Consider the following 23,371-nt stretch of genomic DNA (forward strand, 5'->3'; position numbering starts at 1 on the left):
GCTGCGCCATCTCGCCTTTTTTCGAATGCCACAATTTTGTCGTGCACGGCAGCCATTTTAGATGCCAGGCTGGTCCCAGGCTATCACCTAACCCTGCGGATGTAGTTTATGGCCCCAGCTGTAGAGAATTCAGACATGCCAATCCTCCTGATTCAGGCGTGTGACTACTGTTTCAGTGCTAGTCTCCTGCCTCCCGATTTCTGCAAGCAAAAACCCGGGGGCATATTACGAACAACTAGCGATAATTTTTGTCTCTAACTTGTTTAGAGACAAAAATTATCGCCGCACATCGGCGATTTTTATCGCAGATAAACCTTGCTATTATCGCAGAAAAGTCAGCGATATTCATGTATTATCGACCTAATGCTCTTAGCCATGTTATCCACCTCCCATTGGATAACATGGCTAAGAACTGCTCAGGGCAGGTGTTAGATTTTGGAGATATTCGCGCTTAGCGCGAATATCTCCAAAAGTTGGTAATAGAAGGTAGCGATGTTAGGGACTGTTTCTAGTCGCTAACATCTTGGCACGCCACTTTGCATGTCATTAGTGATAAGTATCACTGACATGCAAAGCGGGGCCCAAGATGGTCGCAATCTCCTTTTAGCTGTCACTAACTGGTGTTAGCGACAGCTTGGTAATAGGGAGATAATTTTATCTCCGCTTTCAAGGCTTTTAAAGCCAAAAAAGCGGAGATAAACCCCCTTGATAATATGCCCCACGATTCCGTGTCCTAATCCCCTATGTTTCCTGAGGGTGGCTGAGGAGGCTGATATATGTTGATACATCTCTTCCAGCGGCTGCGCCATCTTGCCTTTTTTCGAATGCCACAATTTTGTCGTGCACGGCAGCCATTTTAGATGCCAGGCTGGTCCCAGGCTATCACCTAACCCTGCGGATGTAGTTTATGGCCCCAGCTGTAGAGAATTCAGACATGCCAATCCTCCTGATTCAGGCGTGTGACTACTGTTTCAGTGCTAGTCTCCCGCCTCCCGATTTCTGCAAGCAAAAACCCGGGGGCATATTACGAACAACTAGCGATAATTTTTGTCTCTAACTTGTTTAGAGACAAAAATTATCGCCGCACATCGGCGATTTTTATCGCAGATAAACTTTGCTATTATCGCAGAAAAGTCAGCGATATTCATGTATTATCGACCTAATGCTCTTAGCCATGTTATCCACCTCCCATTGGATAACATGGCTAAGAACTGCTCAGGGTAGGTGTTAGATTTTGGAGATATTCGCACTTAGCGCGAATATCTCCAAAAGTTGGTAATAGAAGGTAGCGATGTTAGGGACTGTTTCTAGTCGCTAACATCTTGGCACGCCACTTTGCATGTCATTAGTGATAAGTATCACTGACATGCAAAGCGGGGCCCAAGATGGTCGCAATCTCCTTTTAGCTGTCACTAACTGGTGTTAGCGACAGCTTGGTAATAGGGAGATAATTTTATCTCCGCTTTCAAGGCTTTTAAAGCCAAAAAAGCGGAGATAAACCCCCTTGATAATATGCCCCACGATTCCTTGGGGGTTTCAGCTGACAGGGCTTGGTATTGGGTTACATGGTAATTTTTCCAGGAAACGTCAGAGGGTCGATGCAGGGGTTCTAGAAGAGGTGATAAACCATTTAAGCCTCATGAACAAGCGCATGGTCTTTTAAAGATTTGTGAAGTACTCGGAGCGGCGGTGTGTGTGTGTGCCCTCTTTCAGGAGCGGGCGGGGGGGCACTGCCAGCAACTTGCCAGGTCAGGTAGTGTTCAACACGTGCATCACCCTTTCTCTGCTTGCTATTGCGCTCCATGCTTCGGAAAGGTAAGAAAAAGAACGTGCATTTGAGTTTGAAATGTCCGATCCTGCAGAAGCACACTTCCAAAGCCCACACATGTCAATAACCCGATTCAAGGCCCCATTCACCCGTTTTTAAAAAAATAGATAACACTCCAACAAAGTAAGGTTATAAAACTTTATTAACTACTAACTTTAACGAACGGAACAAAAACTAAAAACATTTAAACATTTCTCAACACAAAAAGCAACAATGGTTAGAAGCTGTCTTTTGTGCGAATAGTCCCAAGGCAGCACAACGTGCAGAGTTCTGGACGGCACCCAGGTGATGTCGCCTGGGTGCCGCACTGGTTTAGGGATCCTACAATGCAGCACAGAAAAACAGCGTGGGGCGTCCCGGGTGGTGCGGGGGGAGGCCTCGTCAGTAGCGGTCTGTTGTGCGAATAGTCCCAAGGCAGCAGAACGCGCTGAGATGTGGATGGCACCCAGGTGATGTCCAGTAAACTGCCGCACTGGTTTTGGTATCCTACAATGCTGCTCCGAAAATTGGCGTGCGGCGGCCCGGGGGGGGGGGCGTGGGGGAGCCGGCGTGAACGGGCCTCCCCAGGTGGCGGCCATCTAGCTGAGTTGCGCCCGCTCTTGCGGCTACAGCGTCTCGCTCACCATGTTGTTGAGTTGCTCCCACTCTTGCAGTGCAGCGATAGGCGGCTGCCACATGGCTCTTAAAATGGCGGACGGCTCCTCGGTTTTAGGCCTGGTCCACTGAAATGGCCCTGGGACACTTTGGAACTCGGACGCTTGCCTGCTAGGGCTTGGGCTCCATTCTCGAAAAGCGTTCCCTCAGCCGTGAAGATTGTATAAAAGTCTTGGGGGCCCCCGACTCCCACAGGCTTCCGGTGGGGAGCGGCTGCCATGATTGCTCGCGGAATGACCACGACGGAGCCACGAGATGGTGGTGCTCTCATGCTGACGCCAGCTTCAGTCTGAATGATCCAGAAACAAGGTGGGGCTTTCATCGTTTGGGAAAAAAAAATGTTCTAAACCAATGAAAAGTGTTATTTTTAGGTCATATGACCAAGCCTTCCATCTTTAGGAAACCAAAAGTAAAATGAACCAATGAGAAGTTTTATAAACAAGTCACATGACCTGTTATGCGGCATAGGGCTACAAAAAGCGTAGAAAATCCGTTGGCACGTGAGGCGGCGTCAGTAGCGGACCGATGTGCGAATAGGCCGAAGGCAGCACAACGGGCCGAGATCCGGATGGTACCGAGGTGGTGTCCAGCAAATTGCCGCACTGGTGTGGCCATCCTACAATGCTGCGCCGAAAGACGGCGTGTCCAGCTGAGTTGCGGTCACTGTTGCGATACAGTGACTCGAACGCGCCGAGATCCGGATGGCACCGAGGTGGTGTCCAGCAAATTGCCGCACTGGTGTGGCCATCCTACAATGCTGCGCCGAAAGACGGCGTGTCCAGCTGAATTGCGGTCACTGTTGCGGTACAGTGACTCGAACGCGCCGAGATCCGGATGGCACCGAGGTGGTGTCCAGGAAATTGCCGCACTGGTGTGGCCATCCTACAATGCTGCGCCGAAAGACGGCGTGTCCAGCTGAGTTGCGGTCACTGTTGCGGTGCAGTGAGTCGAACGCGCCGAGATCTGGATGGCCCCGATGTTGTGTCCAGCAAGTTGCCGCACTGGTGTGGCCATCCTACAATGCTGCGCCGAAAGTCGGCGTGGGGTGCCCCGTTGGCTTATGAGGTGATGTCAGTAGTGGACCGATGTGTGAATAGGTCGGAACCAGCACAAGGCGCCAAGATCCGAATGGCAAGTCCTGGATGTTGAGTGCCTCAGTTGAGAGTTCTGAGCAGTGCTTGTAAGACTGTCTGAAGCTTATTTGCACCTGCTGCAGCTTCACTAGGTCCGGCGGAACTTTTTTCCTTTTCCTTTCTGCTTCTTTTCCTACAATGCGTTTCATCTGAAGACACGACCAGGTCCCTGAATGTGTGCAGGGGGACGCTATTGATTGAATGAAAATGGCGGCTTGACACAAAGCTGACTCAAGCGTTACTGTTGGTGCTATACAGAAAAAAATTGGTTTTCAGTTTGTACATTCTTCAGGTTTTTTTTTTCCATCCAAGTCTGATTGAGAGTTTGTAGAAAAATGGCTTCAGATTTTCCACATACTACTCTTCAACATTCTTCCTAAATGTAACAATGTGAAACTCACTAGGAGAACGGCTGTTTCTGTTTCCTTTCAAAATGCTGCCAACAATATTTTCTGAATGGAAGACACCATCTTGTAGCATAAAGGGCCGAAAGGGGTTCTGGTCTGGCCGATGGTTGGTGGAGACATTTTGACTATATCTTGGACCTGCCCGGCCTCGCCCAAAATGGCGCCGGTATAAATGGGACTCGTAACTCCTTGCCCGCAAATGTATATCTAGAAAATGTTATTGTAAGTGGCCCTGTTCTATTTTAATTACAAAATGTATTTCCACCGATTCCGCAACTGTTAGACACCTTAGTTCTTGCAACCTAATGGCCCGCTCGTTACGTTCCTCTACAGTGTAAATGTCTCCTCATCATATACGATTTCAGTTTGCTCCGTGGCCGACCCACGTGGTTATAGGCCCGTATTTGTATACTGACATTTTCACAATAAAGGTTTTTAAAACAAAACACTGTAGTAGTATTTACATTGGTAAAGTTTTTACTTTTAGTGACTGTTTTCGAATCAGTAAAAGGCAAGTGAAATAAAGCAGTTCAATTACATGACGGATAAAAGGTATAATATGTAGGAACGCAGTAAAGATAAATGGTCAAGGGCAGTTGTGTTTTTCATGTCTGCAACATAAAGTGATCGATAAGAATCTGATAATCAGGCGTATCGGCGACTAAGACAGCAGGCCGAATCTCTTTTACTCAACGGCTCCGTCATGGAAGGAAGAAACGCCCTTTTTCTCGAAAAAGGAATATATTTTACTTGCAAGACAGTTGTAAATTTTCCGGGAAAGTACATTAGCCTGGAATATTATAACATATGTTTGAAAAAAAAATATTGTTCGAAAATAATAAAAAGCGTAATTTTTAGGTCATATGACCAAGCTTTTCATCATTAAATTAACAAAAGTAAAATGAACCAATGAAAAGTTTTATTAACAAGTCACATGACCTGTTATGCTTACGTTACGCGCTGCGCGCCGCGCCTCGGATCACTTCCGGGTGCGCTAACGCGGCGTGTCATAAAACGCATTACGCGACAACGTAGGTCAAGAATATAGTCTAAATGTCTCCACCAACCAGCGTTCAGAACACAACCCCTTTCAGCAGTCCAAAAAGTTCTGTTAAATGACAACAGAGGGGACAGGCAACAAGAACCATCAGTCAAAGAGGGGAGGGCAAGTTCTTCTCTTCCGGGTCATGTTGGGGCGCTACCGGAACTGATCGAATTGGTAGTCTATAGTGTTTCTGGATGTTTCAGACTAAAGCTGGCGTCAGCATGAGACCACTACCATCTCGTAGCTCCGTCGTGGCCATTCCACGAGCAATCATGGCAGCCGCTCCCCACCAGAAGCCTGCGGGAGTCGGAGGCCCCCAAGACTTTTGTAGAATCTTCACGGCTGAGGGGACGCTTTTCGAGAATGGGACCCAAGCCCTAGCAGACAAGCGTCCGAGTTCCAAGGTGTCCCAGGGCCATTTTAGTGGACCAGGCCCAAAACCGAAGAGCCGGCCGCCATTTTGAGAATCCTGTGGCAGCCGCCTATCGCTGCACCGCAAGAGCGGGCACATCTCAACTACATGGTGAGCGAGACGCTGTAGTCGCAAGAGCGGGCGGTAAACAGCTGAATGGCGGAAGAGGCACAGTGTAGCAAAAGCGGGCGGAATGGCAACTAAAACGATAAAGGGGCGCCCCACTACAGCTTCAGGTCAAACGGATTGTGGGACAAGGTCCAGAATTGAAGAGTCATCAAAAGGCAAAAAGTTCCGCCGGACCCCGGGAGCCGGCCGCCTATGTCGGGGGCGATCTCAGGCTACACCAGTGCTATAAGACTTGGGGAGGGTGTCGGAGCCAAGCGTCTTCTCCGAGTCCATGGCCATCACACCGCCCCTCAGGGGCCTCCGTCAAGCTGTTTAGGAAGGTAACATATCACATTGTTTTCTAATGCAGTCAGGTCCACAAACGACACTCACTTACTTTGAGAATAGTGAAGCTGCAGTAGGTGGAAATAAGCTTCAGACAGTGTTACAAGCACTGCTCAGAACTCTTAACTATGGCACCCAACATCCAGAACTTATGCTATTTGAGAATGGCAGTGACATCGAAGCATCTCAGGGACCAAAACCATTAACGTACTTTCACGTATGAAAATCTTACTTGGGGAGGGGGCAGGAGCGAAGCGCCCCCTCCCAGTCAGCGCCACCACACCGTATGTTGAAAATCTGAAGCCATCGTTCTACAAAGTCAACCAAACTTGGATTGAAAAATCTAGAAAAATGTACAAACTGAAAACCAGTTTTGGTCTGCATAGCATCAGTAGCAACGCTTGAGTCAGCTTTGTGTCAAGCCGCCATTTTGATTCAACAAAGCACAGGCATTGAAAAAGGCTGAAATTCAGAACTCTAAACTATGGCACCCAACATCCAGGAGCTTGCCATCCGGATCTTGGAGCCTTGTGCTGTTTTCGATCTATTCACACATCGGTCCACTACTGACATCATCTTATAAACCAACGTTATGTAAATAGTTTTTTAATAAAATGTTTTACCCTGTTTCTTTGCTGGTGTGTTGTCTATATTTTTAATATTTGCATAGGGTTTGTCGTTATTTTGGGCGGGATGGGTGACGGAGCCGAGCTGTCTTGCAGCCCTCATGGTGTGGAGCTCAGTTCATCTCACTATTTTCGTATTTCTCATGAAGGGTTGTTCCTAATATTTCTATTTTAGCGAGGTCAAAAAGAGATCCAATTAGTGGCCTACTGATTTTGCTCGATTACTTTTATTTTTTTTACACGATTTTTCACTATCTGCAAAGACTAAACAGAGTATTGCGACTTTGTGCTTGTTTGTAAATAGAGAATGATCCAAAGAGAACCAATTCTAAAACAGTAAATGCTTGGACAACAATCAATCAAATGGAGAGACAAGGAGGCACGACGGATTACAACGGGGGTAAAGGCCTGCGTTAACTACCCTTCAGTATCTGCAAAGAGAGAGTACTACTAAGACAAAAGAGGGGAGGGGGGGGGGTGCAGCGTTCAAAGCACATCAGCGTGCATAAATACGAAAATGTTTTTATCTATCACGTACTTGACATTTTAAAGCTTTTCATATTTGCTATTAAAAAACCAATGAAATTCACAGAAAAAACCATAGGTTATAGTGGATATATAGTTAGGAATTTGCATTTACAAAACCTTGAAAATTCAATGAAAAAACCATTGGTTTTAGGCCATATATAGTTAGGAATTAGCATTTACAAAACCTTATTTTACTCGCATAAAACCATTGAAATTCCATATATAGTTAGAAGCGCTAACTATATATCGCGCACCCGCAATCCACTGCTGATGATGTCACATTTTACATCATTCATGACATGGTCAGTGACATCACTGATGACATCACTGATGACATCTCAAATGACATCACTGATGACATCACTGATGACAACTCAAATGACATCACTGATGACATCTCAAATGACATCACTGATGACATCACTGATGACAACTCAAATGACATCACTGATGACATCTCATTTGTCATCACTGATCACATCACTCATGTGATAATACAATGAACCTCTTCAGACTCTAATATAACCTTACATACACTCAGTATAAACAGACACTCACAGACTGTCACTCATCCATGGAGTTACTCACACACCTAGTCAGTCATGCAAAGAATCAATCACACCTCCATTTCCTCAACTATACAGTTATACACATCTTACTTATTCAAACATATAATAACACATATTTACTCTCTTATATAATCCCTGATACAAGCTCACAGTGATCGATACAGCCACTCACACATTCACTGGCTCTTATGTTCAGTTATTTATATATTTCAACTCTCACATGTATTGTGTTTTACATACGTACTTACTTGCACATGTAGCAATGAGAAATCCATTCACTCACCAACACACCCATGCACAGTCAACCGCCCATATAGCTGTTTCCACATGCACTCTTGAACTCATACTCCTAGTGAATCAACTGCTTACACATCTATGCACAGAGTCACGCACCTCCCAGCCACCCACACACACACTCAGCCTCCCATTCAACTACTTGGGCAACCAATCAATAACCCATATGGACACTCTTATAGCTACTGATCAACACATGCAGCAGCTTACACAACAACAAACATACTGATGCACAAATTAAGACAGTTTAGTCACTAACCCATGCACTCAGTGAGACACATTTAATCACTCTTTCATACAGTCAGTGATGCACCTACTAAATTCTTCATCCAGACACTTATACATCCACTCATTCTTCAATATGTAAAACATATTTAAACTTTACAGACACATACAATCACTGGATGTTGTGATCAGTGATGTCATCAGTGATGTCATTTGAGATGTCATCAGTGATGTCATCAGTGATGTCACTGACCATGTCATGAATGATGTAATATGTGACATCATCAGCAGTGGATTGCGGGTGCGCGATATATAGTTAGCGCTTCTAACTATATATGGAATTTCAATGGTTTTATGCGAGTAAAATAAGGTTTTGTAAATGCTAATTCCTAACTATATATGGCCTAAAACCAATGGTTTTTTCATTGAATATATATATATATATATATATATATATCGTTTATTACTAATCCCATGTTCCCTGAATGCCATGTTTAAATGTTATAACATATATATATATACTCGATATGCATGTGGTGTTCTGGGGTTCTGTGTATACATTTTCCAAATATGTTTCAAATACAGCATTGATTTCGTGCTGTGTGCACGCTATGTTACCCCTTCTATTGCATATCTCTTGTACTGGCCTTGGTCGAGTTTCCATTCTAATCAGGCATGCCAATAGGTGGCCTGATTTGTCTCCTTCCAGGTACAACAGCCTTCAACTCTTGTTACTGTCATATTTTTCCAGTCTGTCCCACAGCTCCCCCACCTTATGGCGTTGTGCTGTCCAGTGATGGAGCCTTCACTGCCTGCAGGAAGCACTGTCTCCAGCGTGGACAATTCATGCCCATGTCTACCCAAATCCTTTGCAATTTCTCAATGGGAGCTCTGGTTACTGGCCATAACACAAGCTCCCCTTGAGAAATAGGAGGTGTTGCTCATCCCTGCACTCCTTGGCAGGCACCTCAAGGTGCCTGCCACAAGGTGCAGTGATCAACAGCTTTGGCCACCAACTGGTGGCCACACACACAAGGGGGCCCTGCTGGGGTCCCCTAAACTCGCTTTCTGACATTGTAACCGTACATTGTAATCCCAAGGGCGGAAAGGACCACCCTTTGGGATTAGGAGCTTGCTCTGACTGGATGACGGTCTCCATGAGCCTGTCCGAAGCCAGCTGGAATGACTGGCCGCTCTACTTTCCGACCTCCAGCATCGTAATACAGCAGTCGGAAAGTAATCCGAGTGGCTGATTATGATGTGGCCAGGAAGGCTATGACCGTTCCGGGCTGCATCATATAATCCGGCCCCTATGTGTTAAAAAAAGAATTATTGAGTTTATCACTGCTTTTATGTTGGAGTTAAGTTAGATTTCTTTAGTACCTTTTTTCCTTGCAGTAACCTCAGATGCATGACATTTGCCCAGTCTGTAAGGGCTGTTTTTATTTTCCCAGCTAAACTGGAAAAGAAACCTCTTGGTCAAATATTAGTGATTTATAAAATAAGGTGTGTTCCTATTTTGTACTATGCAGTTGGTGTTTGAGTTAGTATGGGAGTGAATAAGTAATCCATGTATTTACATTTACTGAATCTTCACACTATAATGATAACCGCTTGCCCATTAGGTTAATAACGTCACTGTGTGCTTCCATTTTGATTTTTGAGGTGAGTTACCTTGACCCTTAGGCCTTAGTCGAGGGATTCCCATTTTGAGATAGGTACTCAGTATGCTGCTTATTTATTTCTTTGCTGCTGCATTGTAGGTTCCAAGGGGTCCATTATGATGTCGGGCGGATTGCCCCCGCCAGGCCGGCGGTAGCCACCGCCGGCCTGGCGGAGGCAATCCGCCCGACATCCATTGCCAAATTCCCCCGCCATATTAGGATGGCGGGGGAGACCGCTGCGGTAAAAAACACCGCCCGGCTGTGTATATGTTCAATATGGTGGCGGTGTCTGTGAGACACCGCCAGCCATATTACAATTGGCATTCTGTGGAGCCTTTCCGTGGCAGCAATGCCGCCACGGAAAGGCAGGCGGTCCTAGGTTTGGGGGCCCACTGCGGGCCCCCCTGGTGGTGGCCGAGGTGTACGGTGCAATGGGGTGGTACCTATGGTACCCCCCGCATTTGCATACACCAAGCAGCAGGCACCGCGGGGTGCCTGCCGATTCGTGTATGCAAATGCGTGCATTTGCTTTGCAGATTGTGGCCGGCGGTGCAGTGAGCACCGCCCGCCACAATGATAAAATGAGGATTGCGCCCGCCACTGTGGCGGGCACATCCTAATGCACATTTCGGGACCCCCGCCCTCAAGGCGGGCGGTCCCATTTCCCGATAGGGTGGCGGGCGGGCTTTGCCATCCTAAGTTTCTCTCTGAACTTCTAATGAGGCTCACATTATGCTGACTCCTTCCTCATTACTCCATTAGAAATCCTATTTGTACTTTCATTGCTTATATCACTTACGGTTAGTTTCTTTATGGAATACTCGATACTTTGCATTCCATACATATTGTTTATTTGTATCCATGTTTAAATATCAATGTAAAAATACAAAAATATCAACTCCCCATACTTAAACAGGTAAGTACAATAATATTGAATCAGAAATATTGAAGTAAAAAATATAGATATAAGAAATATCGACTTAAAAAATATATATAACTTAAACATAATACATTAAAAAATATTAATATTTTTAACAAAATAAATTGCATTTAATATATATTTTAGCTAAATATGACAAATAAACGTAATTAAAAAAATAGAAAGACACAAAAATGTGTACATATAGATATATTTACTTAAATACATTTTATTAACTATCATCTTTTCTTAATGTATAGATTTTTAAATTATATAAAAATAAAATATATGTACACATATCTATAATTTAAAATAAAATTAAACATCCTATAATTAATCAACACATTAAACTATTGACAAAAAAAACATACATTTCACAACACAATAATTACAATAGCAGGGAAAATGTTGGATAGCGGAGGGATGCAAATTACTATTCCCACTCCAGGGAGTGCAACAGTAGGGAACGTGTTGGATAGGGAAGGGGTAAAAATTACTTTTTCCACTCCAGTAAGTGGGACGCCCCTGGGTAGCCATCGCGCTCTATAAAATCTCTTTCCATTCCATTCCAACAGTAGAGAAAGTGTTGGATAGCGGAGGGGGAAAAATTACTATTCCCACTCCAGTGAGTGCAACAGTACGGCAAGTGTTGGATAGCGTAAGTGGAAAAATTACTATTCCACTCCAGTGAGTGCAACAGTACGGCAAGTGCTGGATACCACACCAATAAAAAAACAACACATTTTTATTAAATTTATTTTCCATTATTAACATAAATAATATTTAAATTAAAATATATTATTATTAAAAAGATAATAAACATTAATTAATTTCACATTGTTTAACACTGTAATATCCACAACACACACCTAACATTAATTACACAATTACAAGTAATGAGTACTAATTAATTTATTCATATTAATTAACAAATAGTTAATAATTCATCAATGACAAATAAATTACTTCCCACTCTTCCAACCATTTACACCTATAAACACCACAACACACACCTAAAATTAATTAAAAAATTACCATAATTAATTAATAAATAATGAATTTAAATTAATTAACAACTAATTATCAAACAATAAGTAATACATTAATGTACACATTTAACTCAATAACATCACAACTATATAATTATGATTAAATATAAATTACTAAATACATTGTATATAATTAAATTACTTCCTACCCTATTCCCCCATAAATCCACAACCCGCTACAGAACTAAAAACAAAAAATTCAATTTTAAAAAATGTATTAACTTCTATAAATAATAAATAACATCTATAAAATAAATTACTTCTCACCCTATTCCCAGAGAAACCCACAACCCGCTACAGAACTTAAAACGCAAAATTGTATTTAAAAAAATATTATTAACTACTAAAATTGTAACACATATACTGAAAGTATAAACAATTCTCATACAAAATACTAAAATACATAACATTAATAATAATTCAATATTTTTAACAACTATATTGTTGTAAATGATATTTAACACTTTGTTAATTCTGCAATTAATATTACTTACCTAACAACCAATTTTCTTGACCACAATTTTTTTTCCATCAATATTTCTATCCAACAATAGTTTTACGTCAAAATTTCTGTACATCAATATTTATACATCGATATTCTAGCTCTATACCGTTTATTTACATTCTGTACTTCATAATACTCAAAGTCAGAGTGTTCAGGCACCATAATATTATTCCTGTAATAACACATTTCCTGAGTCCTTGTACATTCTGCAGATTGCTATGAATTACTAGTTTAAAAATAACCGTTTATGAATGCATACCATCCTTTCTGTTGTTATTGTGGAACTGTATTGGTTTCATTGCAATGTAAATAAATTACGAATGCCAACCCTTTCAAAGGTCCATACAACTGGTGAGGGATTATCTACACCAAAAGATTGAGGTTTAAGTACCCCCACTCCATCAAAATTGATCGCCCTGGCTCCCCTGAATGAAGCACGTAGAATTATATGAGTGTCTCTGTTGTGTAACCCTGAGAACATTGTTAAGTTAGATGGAAAAAAGGTTTGGTAGCACATACTTAAATTTGAATCCGCTCACACAAGGTTTCTGAGCTTTGTTAACATTCAGTTAAAGTGTACGCTTTGTTGCAGAACTCATTTGGCCTAGAGTTATACTCAGTACCTGTAACTCATTGCTGAGAGATAAGTTTCCTTTGTTGCTTCAGGTTAGCCTCTATTTACTACATTCTTTCCTATTGCATTCTTACATTCTGTCTGATTAAAATGTTTGTTACGCAGCAGGGTTTTTTTAATGTACGTTTAGGTACTGTGGGTCATGATGATGATTTAACATATTGTATTTGATTTCAGTATTCCTAAATGTGTTTGAATATTTATTGATGTGGCTGCTATTTGTGCTGTTATGGAATTTTTGAATATAGCTGAATAAAGCTTTCTTCGAATGATAGATTAATTGATTGATTGATTGATTGATTGAATAAAGAAGAATTGGGACTGTGAACTAGAATGTTGGCAGAAAGGTGTGGACATTATGGCAAGGTATGATTGAGGCGATTCTACATGCAATGGACAAGGGAAAAACAATCAATCTAGCTACCCATCAACCAAATTGTTAATAGCTTGGAAGTAATCATCTGTGTTCACAACTTCCTGAGACCTGTGGATATTGATCCTCGGATATCACACATAATTCATGCACCATCAAAGCCAGTATTCTGTTTCCAAAGGTTCCATGATTGCAGTAAGCTGGAATGAATCACATTTGTCCCACTCGTTTATAATCCCTGGGTACAAGCCAAATCAAACAAAGGGAAGGTTCATCCACAGATGCTTCACTAGTGGCATAATGGCATCCATATACATAGACAGCAGCAGCCTACCCATGGTGAAAAGTAATCCATTGGATCAATCATCAATCAGGAAATGATGGACGGAGCGTTGACAATACAAGCACTCACCCCCAGTCAACTGATCTGGGTTTAATCCATCACTGTTCTTTAGCCCACTCTGCCACCCCAGTTCAGACATGGCCATATGCAAATCAGTCTGACCCTTTGCCTCATGGGAAAAGTCCAGCCCAACTGCCAAGCCATGCCTTCCCTGGGCCAGAAATAAGCTACAGAGGACCGGTTTCTGGCATTTCAGCCTTCTTCAGCCCGGCTTGCTTGAATCCAGTGGCAAAGTGAGCAAGGGACTCACGTCTGAGCATACCCTGCCAACTTATGGTGAACAAAGAAAAACCAAAGGAAATGATGGACGGAGCGTTGACAATACAAGCACTCACCCCCAGTCAACTGACCTGGGTTTAATCCATCACTGTTCTTTAGCCCACTCTGCCACCCCAGTTCAGACATGGCCATATGCAAATCAGTCTGACCATGTGCCTCATGGGAACAGTCCAGCCCGAACTGCCAAGCCATGCCTTCCCTCGGCCGGAAACAAGCTACCGAGGACCGGTTTCTGGCACTTTCAGCCTTCTTCAGCCCGGCTTGCTTGAATCCAGTGGCAAAGTGAGCATGGGACTCATGTCTGAGCATACCCTGCCAACTTATGGCGAACAAAGAAAAACCAAAGGAAATGATGGACGGAGCATTGACAATACAAGCACTCACCCCCAGTCAACTGATTTGGGTTTAATCCATCACCGTTCTTTAGCCCACTCTGCCACCCCAGTTCAGACATGGCCATATGCAAATCAGTCTGACCCTGTGCCTCATGGGAACAGTCCAGCCCGAACTGCCAAGCCATGCCTTCCCTGGGCCAGAAACAAGCTACCGAGGACAATGATCAATCAAACAAGGGTTTGTTAAGCGCAACTACTCACTTGTAAGGGTCTCAAAGCGCTAAGGGTGTGGGGTTTGCAGGATCCATTCCATCAAGGAGGGTGTATGTCGAAGAGCCAGGTTTGGAGGTTCTTTGTGAAAATGGGGAGTGATATTGTCTGTCTGAGGTGGAGCGGAAGAGCGTTCCAGGATTTTGCTGCAAGGAAGGAGAAGGAGCGTCCTTTCGATCTCGTCTTTCTGGTGCGGGGGACCACGGCATAGGAGAGTTGCGCTGATTGTAGGGTCCTTTGGGGTGCGTGGAATTTGAGTCAGCTGTTCAGATATGCTAGTCTGGTGCTGTGTAGGGTCTTGTGTGTGTGGGTGAGCATCTTGAAGGTGATTCTCACCTCGATGGGGAGCCATAGAGTAAGAGCAGGTGCTGGGAGATGTGGCAGTGTTTTGGTAGGTTGAGGACTAGTCTTGCGGCGGTATTCTGGATGTTCTGTAGCTTGTGGGTAAAGTTTTTGTGTACTCCGGCGTAGAGTGCGTTGCCATAGGCGAGTCTGCTGGTGACCAGGGTGTGCATGACGGTCTTTCTGTGTTCGAGGGGGAACCATTTGAAGGTCTTACGAAGGAGGCGGGGGTGTGGAAGCAGGAGGATGAGACAGATTTGATCTGGCAGTCCATTTTGAACTGGGAGTCCAGGATGATTACCAGGTTGCGTGCGTGGTCCGTGGGGGTTGGAGGGTTTCTAAGGGTGGGGTGCCAACAGGTGTTGCTCCAGGTGTCGCGGTTTGAGCCCATGATGAGTACTTCTGTCTTGTTGGTGTTTAGTTGTAGGCAGCTGTTTTTCATCTATTTGGCGAAGGCTCCCATGCCTTCTTAAAGGTTGTGTCTGGCGATGTTGGGTTCGTTGGATAGAGAAAGGATGAGTTGGGTGTCATCTGCGTATGACACAATGTTCAGTCTGTAGGTCTTGACGATGGGGGCGAGTGGAGCCATGTAGACGTTGAAGAGTTTCAGGCTGAGGGATGATCCCTGAGGGACTTCGCAGGTGGTTGGTGTAGGGTTCGAGAGGAAGGGGGGAAGTTGGACCTGCTGCGTTCTGTCAGAGAGGAAGGAGCGGATCCAGTTGAGGTCCTTGTTCTGGGATTCCTGCATCGTGGAGTCTGTGTATTAGGGTGCAGTGGGAGACTATGTTGAACGCTGCTGAGAGGTCGAGGAAGATGGAGGATGCAGTTTCTCCTTTATCCAGTAAGGTGCAGATGTCGTCCGTTGTGGCGAGGAAGGCAGTTTCCGTTCTGTGGTTCTTTCCGAAGCCGGATTGTGAGGGGTCGAGGATGTTGTGCTCTTCAATGAAAGTGGCGAGTTGACTGTTGATGGCTTTCTCAATGACTTTCACTGGGAACGGGAGCAGTGAGATTGGTCTGTAGTTTTTGAGGTCGGTGAGGTCCGCAGAGAGTTTCTTCAGTAGGGGGTTGATCTTAGTGTGTTTCCAGTCATTTGGGAAAGAGGTGGTCGCCAGGGAGCGGTTGATGATGTGGCGGAGCATAGGTGCGATGGTGTCGGCAGCTCTGTTGAAGATGTGGTGAGGCAGGGGTCCGTGGGGGGCCCTGAGTAGATTGACTGCATTTTCTTCAGTGTGTCTTCAGTGGTGAGGGGTGTTCCGTTGTAGAGCTCGGGTTTCCGGGTGTCGGGGATGGTTGGTGAGAGTCCAGTGTGTTGGTTGTCTTCGTCGAAGTTGTTGTGCATGCTCTTGATTTTTATGTGGAAGAAGGTCCTGAGTTTGTTGCAGAGGTCTTGTGAAGGAGGGATGTCAGTAGACCCGCTGGTGGGTTGGGCGAACTCCTTTGATGATGTTGAAGAGTTACTTGTTGTTGTGCGCATGGGTGGAGATTGTGTCTTCGATTTCTTTTTTCCTCATATCACTGATGATTTGGTGGTGGGCGTTGGTGGCGGTTCTGGAGTTGTGGTGGGCTTCTGTGGAGTTGGTGTTTCTCCAGGTCTTTTCGAGAAGGCAGCAAGACTGTCTGGACTCATGAAGTTCTGTGGTAAACCATCTGGCTTTCTTGGCGCGGGTGTTGTTGTTATTCTTGAGGGGAGTTATGGTGTTGGCGCTGTCCGAGGTGCATCTATGAAGGGTGCGGGCTGCGGTGTTGGGGTCGTAGTTTTCTGAGATTGTTGGGTGGAATTGTAGAGTGAGGAGGTGAACTGGCCGTTGGTGATTTTGGTCCAGTTTCTTCATGGGGGCAGGTGCTGGTGTCCGTGGGTGTTCTGAAGCTGATGCGGACACATCGGTGGTCTGTCCATGGGAGTTCGGTGGTGTGGCTGAAAGTGATGGAGTTTCCTGTAGCGAAGAGGGGGTTGAGGGTGTGTCCTGCTGAGTGCGTGGGCTTGGCCACGATCTGGCGTAAGCCAATTTTCTGGAGGTTGTCCAGGAGTGATGGGGTGTTGGGCTCCAGTAGGGTGTTGAGCTGAAAGTTGAGGTCTCCAAGTTGTTGTGTAGTTGGTGGATGTGATGGCCTGCGGGGATTTTATGTCCGTATTAGACTTGGCGAAGGGTCCGTGGGGTCGGTAGATGAGGGCTCCTTGGAGGGTGGCGGTGGGGCTAGTCAGGATCTTGAAGTGAAGTTGTTCCATCAGGTCTGTATGTTCGTCGGGGAGTGTGCTCAGGCGGAGGCTGGATTTGTGGACGATGGCGATTTCCCCTCCCGGGCAGATGGGGCAGTCCTTCCTGGGGATCTTGTATCCTTGGGGGATGGCAATGGCAATGTCTGGACCCGAGGTGGTGTTGGTCCAGGTTTCAGTGGAGAACGCTAGAACCTGGGTGATGCTGTAGAAGAGATCCCAGATTTCGGGTCGTGTTTGAAGAGGTATCGGACTTTGAGGAGGATGGAGTGCAGGGTCTTTGGTCCGGTTGTGTTCTTGTGGGCGAGTTGTGCTGGATCCGTGTTCTCGGCTGTGCTGCAGGTGTAGCGGCAACAGTGACAGCTGAAGGTTCCGTGAGTATCAGCTGGTGATGATAGTTTGCAGTTGTTGTTGCGGCCTGGGTTGAGTGCGTGGAGTGCCGCTGGCTCGTAGCATTGGCAGGGCGGAGGTCCAGGGTTACTGCCGTTGGTTGCAGTCGGGTCGCGGACAGGTGCAGACGGGCTTGCCTTGGGCAGGCCTTTGGTGCGCCAGCGCGGCAACCGCCATCAAGTAGGGGAGGGGTGGGACTGGAGGTCGGGAGGTGGGAGCGGGGGCTCTGTCGAGGGGAGGGCCACAGGGGTAGCAGCAGCGAGAAGAGTCTGGAAAAGAAAACGTTACCCAAGTCAAATTAAAGTAAAAAGGAGGAACCAGGTACCAAATGAATTAAAGTGTTAAGTAATCTTGAGGAAAATCAAGTGAGCAGGGGGCGAGGGGGACACCAGTTGGGCTAGTAACTGGATCGCCTGTGTGTCAGCGGCAGTCTGCTGACGTGAACCCTGGAGAAGGGAGGGATATGCAACTGGGCAATGCGGTGATGAAGTAGAGCTGCTGGGGAGAGTGCTGGGCTGGACTTGATGTGAAATTCACAAATATAACAGTCCAATAGCTCCACTGCAATGTCAATTCAAGGGGGTGAGTTGGGTGGCCATCATATGGGTCAGTATCTTACTGTACAGAATAAGTAGCAATAGTGGTCTGTATGATTTGAAAAGCAAACTATCCTTTCCTGTGTTTAGCAATGCCTATTTAACTTCATAACTAGGAGTAGGAGATTGAAATTCGTCTCTCAGAATGTTAGCCTCTCTCAGGAGTGGAGAGATAACAAATATTTTTAAACGGGAGAAAACTCAGGAGAAAGACTATCTGTCCCTTGTGCATGTATTATTTGACATTGTTTGCGCACACATGACATTGCAGCTACGCCGTGCTCTAGCAGTGTGCGGGCTGTCTGCAATGCCGGAAAATGCCTTCACTCACTTATATGCATACTGCCTTTCCCGGTTGCACATATATAACCCCTGCATTGGGCCCACTCCCAAAACTGCCATGCGTATCATTCTTTACATATATTTTCCAACAAAGTTTGCCAAACAAGTGTGCATCTTGTTTCTTGTGATAGATTTTGGCCGCAGCTTGTTTGGCATAACATGTATGACTTACTTTTTGTGTTACAGTCATTTAGTCATAGTCCGCTATGACCAGGCCATGAATCAACGTCACAGGATGTCATAAATCATTTTAACAAGCTTGCACTTGCAAACAGACAGTGGTATGCTATTAGGGAGATGGCGCTACAAGGGTGATGTCACTCTCTATCTGGGTTTCAGCAACTAATTATCTGATGGTGCTGTGAGGTGGGGAGAACTACTAGCCTTCCCAAACTTGTGCAGCATATGCCACAGTTTCAGTACAAAAAAACAACAGCCACAGCACACATCTTGTATAAGGTTATGATAGCTGTAGCCACAGTAAGTCAAGAAAGTATAACAAGTATTAAAATATGTTTCTTTTGTTCTTCATTCTTCTTTTTGCTGTTTGGTTTTCAGTATTTTATGCAGTTTACAAGCCATACAGGTTACAAGCCAATACGTGTTTCGTCGCCAGCAAGGGGATTACCCCGCAACTTTTTCAAGGTTCCTGAGTCCTGTATTCAGTTAGTTTTTTAGTATGGTGATAATTTCGACCCACACGGTCTGTAGGTAAAGCCAGTAAATAAATGAATCCAAATGCCAGATACCGAGTCTCGGTCTGTTACCGTATGTGTAAACGGTGATCTCATGTACGTGTATCCTAACGCGTCCTCAAGTACGAGAAATTTTGACAAGCTCATAAATCATAGACATGACAGTTCATTAATCAATCCATTTAGCAGTCATAAATCATGTTTACATGGTCGTAAATCACATCACAAGTCATAACTCAAAGCAGCTAACAACCCATAAATAATTTCTGACAATACCATCACTTTCTGTTATCTGCTTGTCATAATTGTGACACCTCTTAGTTTGTTCAGGCCATCATACATGGTGTTTTATGGGGTCATAATGTTCCCTGTTCGTTTTCACACTGATTGTTTGGGAGGGTATCCTCTTCCTGGAGTTAGGCCGCAACTCGCTACCTTGCTTGTGCATTTTTTGCTCTGCTATTCGGCGGGTCTGGGCTGCAAGGGCCGTCTCTGCTTCCTCACCACTTCCAGCCTACTCACTCTGCCGTAAGGCATCCCCAGATGAGTCGCCTTCCTCCTGCACACCGCCCTGCGGGTGTGCCTCCTTACCAACAAATGTACCTCTTTTTTGCCACCTCGCCTGCTGTCCAGCACTGCAACAATTATGTTTCTCAGTGTGGGTCTCAAAAGGTGATCAGTGCACCTCCCCCAGCTGGGGGGTTCAAAACATCACCTAGCTACCTATTGGCGTAGGGAGGAAGAGAATCCCCTTTTGTTGTTGGGCGCACTGAAGCAGCCCAAATTGGCTTTTTCCAGGTCCCTGGCTGTCATTATGGTGTCGCCCGCGAGGCCCCCTTCGGGGGCAGCTTCTGCTATACCCCCTGCACTGGACCCACTCCCAAAATTGCCATGCATGTCATTCTTTACATATTTTTTGCAATATTGTTTGCCAAACACAAGTGCATCTTGTTTCTTGAAGTAGATGTTGGCAACAGTTTTTTCTGCATACCATTTATGACTTGTGTTATGACCAGGTCATGACTCAACTTCACGGGATGTCATAAATCATTTGGACAAGCTTGTAAATCATAGAAAAGACAGTTCATTGATCAATCCATTTAGTAGTCAGATATAATTTTTGTCAGGCTCTTAAATCACGGGACCGGTCATACTCGCAACGGCTGACTGCTTATAAATCATTTATGTCATATCACAATTACGTTCAGTTATCTGCTTACCATACTTGTGACACCTCTTAGTTTGTTCATGCCATCGTAAATACTCCTTTATGGGGTCATAAAGTTCCTTGCTGGTTTTCACGCTGATTGCAAGGGGGGTTAGCCTCTCCTTGGAGTTAAGCCCCAACTCACTACCTAGCCTGTCCATTTTGTGCCCTGCCATTCGGCGGGCCTGCCCTGTGAGTGCCATTTCTGATTGCTCCTCCCTTCACCTTGCCATTAGGCTTTCCTCTTGCACACCTCCCTACAGGTGTTGTAGTGTAGTTCCTATATTCTCAATAGGCTCTGCACATTGGAATAATATATCCTATAGATTTGACGTAGGATTGAGGTCGACTAGGTCTCTATCGAATATATTAAACTTAATTGTGAGTGCCAGCTAGCTCAGAGGTCACTAGAAAGATTCTTGAATACACAAGAAGGGATTCGTTTCTGACAACCGCATAAACATGACAACTTTGTTTCACCAAGATAAAACGTTTCTTCTGAGTCGTGGAAACAACAGATGGATACTTTACTCAGTCAATCGTGCATGCTTCGTTTCATCAGTGGTGCAGAGAAATAGAGAGACGGGTGTTTTCAATAAAAGGATTTATTGAACAGTCTTCTTTCTCATGCAAAAGAAATGAACTGCTACAATCTTAATACTAGCTGTAAAGTATAATTTGTACAGCAAGACGAGTATTATAAAATAATACTGTAAAAGCATGGTATGGTTTCTAAGCCATAAAATACATACATAAATAACAAAAGCTAAAAGTACTCAACTGTTGCTTCTAAAATATGCCTACCCCAATGTACTTAACCTAAGTCTAGTACAAGGGAAGAAGTAAGTGTGGTGTAGCATAGGTTTAGTTTCTTTGCCTAGAATCTATCCAAGATTTCTCTTAGGGTCTAATCAACTCCGTACCTTGGTTTTAGAATGAAGGAGGTCTGGTATCTCTGTCTCGCGACTCTATTTCCCAACACCCCACGAGGGGTGCTTGGAAACACTGGAGCTGGATTCTCAGCGAGAGAAAGGACAGCTTCTCGATCAGTGCATCAGCTAGAGGGTCAGCTTCCTTCGGCACTTGCTGTAGTAAGCTGCGTCGGGCAAGTAGATAGTCGAGCTGCTCCGAACCACCGTGTGTTTGCTAGGGCAAGTGTAGGCATATTTATATCTTGAAGGTGCCTAGTTTGACGTAAAGTCGGGCATAATAACGTCATCAAAGAACCCCAAGGGAATGGTAGTTCTTTGAAAACTCCATGAGTTCTTGGACAAATCAATATTCAAGCAAGGGGATGTCCCTGACTGCTTAAGCCGATTTTTCCAAGAAATCGTTGTGGCTTTTTGGAACAGGTGGAAGTAGCCATGCCTGTATTTGGATTACATGGGCTATGTCTAAATATGGGTATGATTTGTTTTGCCTATATTAGGGCAATGTGAATTGTACCTATATAAGGGCATGAATCGGGAAAACTTCACTCGGGTCCCAAAACGCCATACAGCACCCACTCCACTTTATTATGTACGACATTACTAAGTTCTAAACACATAAAACATATCTAAACATGATGTGTTAAAAACCCTCCACAAAATACATTAAAATGCATTGGTTTTGGTTGTACACGAAAAAGAGCATTTGTGTTGTACGCATTTTAAAAGCAATGTTCTCATTCAAAGCATGTAGTATGACATTGGAAATGCTATCCGAATGAATCATGAAATGGCTCTTAAATACGGAAGAAAAAGGTCGAGACCATTCCATGGCAGAATATATAAATTGTTTTTTGTTGTGTACAAGGTCAAATATTGTCTCTTGGAAGTTTTCACAAAATTCTTGTTCTCTAAGAATAGTTCTACTTTAAGCAGATTTCTTTGAGCCCCAAAAAAATATAAATTTCGAAAAAAGTCAAATCGTAGAAAAATAGAGTTCTAAAGTTAGTTTTGTTTTGAAAAAGTGAAGGTCGAATACAGAGTCCCATAGAATGCTGTGTCAATCAATCAATCAATCAATCAGGACATTTGTTAAGCATGCTACATACCCGTGAGGGTCTCATGGCGCTGGATGGGGTTGCTGCTACTGATCCAAGAGCCAGGTCTTGAGGAGTCTTCTGAAGGCCAGTAGGTCTTGGGTCTGCTGTAAGTTGGTGGGGAGGGTGTTCCAGGTCTTGGTGGCGAGGTGGGAGAAGGATCTGCCACCGGCAGTCGTGCTTTGGATGCCGGGGACTGTGGTGAGGGTGAGGGCGGCGGACTGGAGCTTCTGGGTAGGTGCGTAGAAGCTCAGTCTCTGTTGAGGTAAGCTGGGCTGGCATTGTGGAGGGCCTTGTGTGCGTGGATGAGGAGCTTGAAGGTTATCCTCTTGTTGACGGGGAGCCTGTATAGGTTTCTCAGGTGGGGTGTGATGTGGCTGCGGCAATGGATATCGAGGATCAGTCGTGCCAAGGCGTTCTGGATGCGTTGAAGCCGTCTCAGGAGCTTGGTTGATGTTCCACGTAGAGGGCATTCCCGTAGTCCAGCCTGCTGGAGACGAGGGCCTGGGTGACTGTTCTTCTCGTTTTAATGGGGATCCACTTGAAGATCCTGCGGAGCATATGTAGGGTGTTGAAGCAGGATGAGGAGACGGTGTTGACCTGTTTATTAATGGAGAGGGTGGAGTCGAGGATGACCCCCAGGTTGTGTGAGTGGTCAGTGGGTGTCGGGGCTGTTCCCAGCGAAGTCTGCCACCAGGAGTCGTCCCAGGCTGAAGGGGTGGAGCCGAAGATGAGGACCTCAGTCTCGTCCGAATTCAGCTTCAGTCAGCTGTTCCTCATCCATTCGGCAATGGCCTTCAGTCCTTCGTGGAGGTTGGTTTTGGCAGTGTGAGGGTCTTTGGTGAGGGAGATGCTCAGCTGAGTGTTATCAGCGTAGGAGATGATGTTGAGGTCGTGCTGTCGGGCGACATGGGCGAAGAGTGCCATGTAGATGCTGAACAGCATTGGGCTGA

The sequence above is a fragment of the Lissotriton vulgaris genome, chromosome 9 (genome assembly GCF_964263255.1).
Source record: "Lissotriton vulgaris chromosome 9, aLisVul1.2, whole genome shotgun sequence".
NCBI lineage: Eukaryota > Metazoa > Chordata > Amphibia > Caudata > Salamandridae > Lissotriton > Lissotriton vulgaris.